Here is a 6,000-nt window from a genome sequence, read left to right as displayed (position 1 = left end):
CAGGCACATTTTTATTCTGTACATAGAGTTATGGTTCATGTCCCTTGGGCTGCTTCACTTCATGGCATAGCCCTAAAAATTCCCAGGACTGAAGTACTTGTGTGAAAGTAGCTGCAACCAAAATGTGTGGTTTGCAGTTCTTCATTAAAGTAATGACACCAAACAAGTGTTTATACTGCAGGCTGATCATTCATTAAAAACCAGGAAATAATATTTCTGCCACCTTTTTTTTTTTTTTTTTGGAAGGTGCTACTTAAAGCAGAATAAAGCAAAATCTGGTAAAATTAATGAAAATTTGAATAAATCAAATTTGTTTTGCAAGTTGAATTTTAAAGGCAAGTACACTACTAACCAGCTCTTTTCTGCAGCTCTTTTAAAGGTCCATTTTTATGAACTACTCTGTTACTACTCTTTCATTTATTTTTTTTTAATACTGCAAGTGAGCATAGACATACAGCTGGAATAACTAATTTTTTCTCAGAGCATGTTTCACATACAAACTTTAGAAAACAGCTGTATTTTCAGTTGCCTCCAAATTTGTTGCATGTCTATGGGGTTGCTTGTTTGTCAGCCTTTTATTTTCCTAATGATTTTGACATTTGTGCCAGGCACTTCAGGCCAGAGCAGTGCTTTCTGTATTGCTGGCACACTCCTGCACTACCAACATGGAAAGAAAGATTCTCATTGATTTCAGTGGTGCTGGATCAGACCATTAGAGCACACTAAGTCTTTTACAATGAATGTTTTTGTGACATATATTTTCCTGAATAAATAAATATGTGTCCTGGCCTTGTAGCAGTGCACAGTTCTGTATCCATCAAAATGACACAGACCAAATTCACAGAGATTTACTCTGAAATTAAGATGAAACCTTATGACTCTCTTATGGCAGTCAGAATTTGGTGGTATGAACACAACTATATTCTGTCTTAAGAACCAGTACTTTGTATTAATTGTGATTTCTGCTCACGTGACAGGGCCAGTTTAATAGGATCTTTCTCTTCAGAAACAGTTCTAGCTGTATGAGGATTAGATATTGCTCCTTTGCACTGTTCTGTCAGCAAGCTACCCAAAGGAAGGAGCTAATGCAAGTCACGTGCCAATTCTTAAATAAAAATGCCTGTGATATCCGTGAGACTAATAAATGATAGATAAGGTCTAAGATTTACTCATTTAAACTTAATCCCAAGAGTTGTGTCTCACACATGCTCAATTCGATGCCTAGCAGTTGGAAACAAGTTTCAGATTTGGCAGCTAGTTGTAAGAGCACAAGCTGCAGTTTTCACTGCAATCGGAACAAAATATTCCAGACTGGACTCAATAGATACCCACCACCATATAATTTTTCACAGATTATGAAACTACTATTTCCTGGCCTTAGTTTTCCTCAGCCATCATCAGAAACCACAGAAAGACCATTCTCTTTCAGTCATATATTAATTTTTGCCTACTGACTGTTGCTCAAAGGGCCCCAGGCTACAAAGGGATATGAACAAAGTAATTTTTTATGTGTTCCCATTTTGCCTCAAACAGAACAAAAATATTGATTTGGAAGGCTTCCAAGAGGAAAAAAAGTTGTAAAATTACTGTTCCTAAGTGGTATATGTGAATGTAGAGATTTAATACCTTTTGGATAGGTAAATGATAAGAACGCACCTCTTTGAAAACCAAGTTTAGGCAAGAACCCAGGCTTGCCTGGGTATCTGTCTCCCCAAGAGGACCGGATTTACTATGTTACTGCTTGGAGTTACAGCACAGGGAGCAGCTTGCTGAGGGTCAAACCAATGACTCTGTTTTATGCTATGAGCTGCATATCCAGGTTTAATTTGACCGTGCAAGTAGCCAGCAGTAAGCTAGAAAACAAAAATATGCAACCCAACCCCCACATTTTAATCTCCTTTTGAAAGTGTCCCTCTCCATTATTTATTGGTACAACCTGGAACTGTGGTTTATGCAAATAATGGTACAGATTGCTAGCAGAGGAGAACAGACTACAATTTCTTATAAGAAAAATCTTTGCAGACAAAATTACAAATTGCAAACACCTCCTTGGAGTTGCAAGAACTTGTGTCTAGCCACTAAGAAATCATACTTGTGATCTGTCCTGCACCACTCTGCTAGCCTAAGTGCCAGGGAGCCCCCAAGAACACTTGCAAATCTTCACTTGACAAGTGAAGAGAAATAGGTATGGAGAGAAACCCCAGATGAACATGGCTGTTACCAGTTTGTCATTAAGAGGTGACTGAAGTTTAGGGGACACACATTCTGTTCTATTTGCAGTATATGGCTACATACAGCTATGTGTTTATGTGATTCACTCAATCTCAATCATGGTTTTTTATAACTTTTCCTAATGTCAGTGAACTAAGGAGTCTTTGGCAAAGGAAAGTCACCCTGATAAAGAAAGATGCACCAAATGACAAATCATTCTTCTCCCTATCATAACAATATCTGTTATTCACATGTCTACTTAACCACATCTCTAAAATGCCCCCATATAATTCTGGGAAATATATAGGGAAAAGATGCTTCACAGAGCCAATGCCTTACTGTAGTTTAGCTTGATCTGGAAGTCTTTTGCTGTTCTTGATCATCAGCCAAGTGAACAAAGTAACCCTCAGCTGTGAATCTTCCTTGGTTGTTTATGCCAATTTACTCTTACATAGAGTGTTAAAATCTCTGCTGGAGATACAGTCCTGAGAACTTTTTGTAAAGTGGACAAGGCTTCCTTTATACTGGAAAAAATTAGACCACTGGTCCACAAAAGAGCTTTTCATAAACAATTTTGGTACTCTTGTGTTTTGTTTCTTTAAAAGACAACAGCTACTGCTGATTAGCAGATTGAAAACCACTAGTTTAAGCAAACAAACAAACACAGGAACAAATCCAGTCTGTTTCTTTTCTACTAGCCTAGTAGACTTCCCACCACCTGGAAAACAGATCTTTTTTACTACGTTTCACCAGAAAGAATAGTATTGCAAATAATAGCTAAAAGAATTCATTTTGTTCTGAAAAATGTGGCATTTTTAACCAGGATGGTGTACATGCCTTATGGCAGTGTTTAACAGGTCTAACTCAATCAGTCTGTCCTATGGCCCTGACCTTAGAGCGAGAACCCTACACTGCCAGCACGGGGGACACACTAACCTGGGTGCTTGAGCCCTTACCCAGGGAACAAAGACCTCAGCAATGCATCAATCCGTGCTGCTGTGGGTGAGCATAAAATGCCACCCATGTGTGAATTCAGAGGATCAGGAGACCTGCTTCTGTGGGGCAAAAAGAACCATTCCTTCTGCCCATACAGCCAATGGAAAACACCTGTAACCCAGTAATATGATTTTGGTGACATTAGCATAGCAGAAGGATCTGAGAGCTAAGGCTTTCCTGCCATTACTCTTCATCTTAACAGCTGTGCTACACTAAATCTACATTCCTAATGCCTCTTTTTATGTTCCTTTAACAAGTAAGCTAGATGAAACACTATAAAGTTTAGAGTGGTATTTGAAAACAGATAAAAATATCGCTAAATTTTTTAATGACTACTCAGATCCGATTTTGCCCAGTTAGTGTTCAGATAATGGAAACAGTTTCTAATCCTAGCAACCTCTAGTATTTGATCCACATCTTAAGCATAGATATTGGAATAATTATTTTTAATACACAGACATTTATAGATTTATAAATTACCCAATTTATGTGGAGTGACATTTTCTTCAACATCCAGCGTATCAGATCCAATGATAATTATCAAACAGTGTTAAAAGCCTATCAATAAAATAATCTATCTTTCCCTTTGGAAAACCATCTGAGTAAATATGTAGTAGGCATATGACATCAATGAGCTATCAACCCCATTTTCTCAGGCTGGAGAGACCAGCCCCCAACAGTGCATTTAACAGGGTGGCCTCTTCTAACAGGTCCAAGAATTTGTAAAATTTTGTAATTGTAACCAGCACTGTGAGAAATGTGACTTTAATTTCAATGTGACCAGGAAGAAAGTTCAAAAAAAATAGGACAGGACTGGCTGAACACTCTTAATGTCACGTCTCACTTAAGAAATGGGCCACCTGGTGCTTCTGGTTGCTTTTCAAATGTAGCACTAAATCAAATAGATTTGTTAATCTGATTTGGGACTTTACATGTGCCAATTGTTACAGCAAGACTTATACAAGAAAATGGCTCTCACAAATTTGGTGTAAGGATAAATTTGAAAGAAAAAAAGAAAGATGCACCCAAACAAGAATAAAACCTTTACATCCTGTCTGCAGGTTGTCAGTGCCATTCATCTGTGATGCTGTTGTGTCCATCACCAGTGATCTAAGGCCTGCAACAGAGCTCACCCACCCCAGAGGCAGAGGGCCATGCATTGGAAGAACCAAGAATTTTAAGAACATGGCTTAGGCCTGTTTTTCTGAAGAAGAATGTCCTAAATTTGAATTTCATTGTATTCAATAAAAAGATGATGGTGTGATGGCATATCTAGATGTTGTTGGCATCAGTCACATCCAGACAGAGACACCCAGATCTGTGGTCACTGCCAGCCTGCAGTTTGTGTCCTGAAGTCTTCATCAGCTGCAGCCTGAGCCTCACCAGTGGCCACATGATGTACCAGCAGTGTCACCAATTGCTCACATTTGCTGGATTTGTCACTTTCAGGGCTTGTTCTGCATCGGTCTTCTTTGCATCCAGCTCTGCTGAAAGTTCAGGCAGACCAGCCATCTGACACATCACTGCAAGTCTTCTACACCAGCACTAATTTAACTAAACACATTTAGTTCTAAACATCTGACTAAGAGGGTTTCAGATCCTGGCAACATTACTCTCGTAACTTTTGCCAGCCTCCAGGGAGCTGGGAGGAAGTAAGGGATTTGGAACATCATGCATACACATGGCTGTTAGCTGGACTAGGCTGGAATTTAGCTGGATTAGGTTGAAATTTAGCTAGCCTGTGCTCCCTGCACACTTATGTAAACTGAATATGGCTCATGTGGCTCAAAATATTTCTCAACCAGGCATTCCTTTTCCATGTCCCAGTGCTCAAAAAGATAAAAAGTGCATCTTATTTGCAAAATGTTCTGAAATCATTGCTGCACAACTTTTTATTTCCACTTGCCCTGTCTCTACAAAGACCAAAGAAAACACCTGGTGCTTCTCTCACATCTTTCTCCTGGTGCCAGGAAAAGGATCAATCTGATCTGCCACATCTCCTCACAAATCTCAGGAGGTGCCCAGCCACACCAACTCATACCTACAACCAGAAAGACCATGTGTTTTTAATGTATATACATCCAAGTTATTTCAGTCAGCATATTTTTTTTCCTTACCACAGTTGTACCCTGGGGAGAAACTATGTCAAGTATGAACTTCTACAGCTGTAATGAAGATATGGCAAAGCTTTTCTTGTTCCTTTTATGGAACAAGACAATGATTTTAGATGGAATAGACTCAACTTCTGAAGTTTCTGTCATGTAGTATCTACTGAATCAGTTCTCAGTCTCCCTTAAAAATATAGAATGGCACTCTGATGATGAGGCTATGTGTCTAAACTGGAAGTGTTGGAAAAAAACCCCAACAAACCCCACTAGAGAAAACTTATTTATGAGATACATGGGGGAAATGATTCAGAAAATAAAGTCACTTCCATGTAAGCTTTTCAAAAGAGGAGATTTCCCATCTAGAGGTGAAAGTTTTATACAAGATCATTGAGCTCTGCAGCATTTAGCTGTGAAAATGGAAAAGCCCCTATAAACAATGGGTTGCTTCTACGAGGACTAAGTAATCAGGCAGAAGCAGTCACAACTCTTGCTGAAGTGAAATGAACAGCATGAAAAGCCAAGTCCTAAGCCACATCCTGGCTCAGCAGAGACAGCATTCGTGCAAGGTCAGCAAGGCTCATGTCCCTGCTCCTGCATGTTGGTCTCCCTAAGGCACTCCCCAGGGCTGTGGAGGTTCAATGGGATGGCTTGGATCTGATGAATTCTCTACCAAACTTTCTTCTCA

This window comes from Melospiza georgiana, chromosome 7, assembly GCF_028018845.1.
Source record: "Melospiza georgiana isolate bMelGeo1 chromosome 7, bMelGeo1.pri, whole genome shotgun sequence".
In the NCBI taxonomy this organism is placed as follows: domain Eukaryota; kingdom Metazoa; phylum Chordata; class Aves; order Passeriformes; family Passerellidae; genus Melospiza; species Melospiza georgiana.
The sequence above is the reverse complement of the archived record's forward strand: the minus strand, read 5'-3'. Positions refer to the sequence as shown.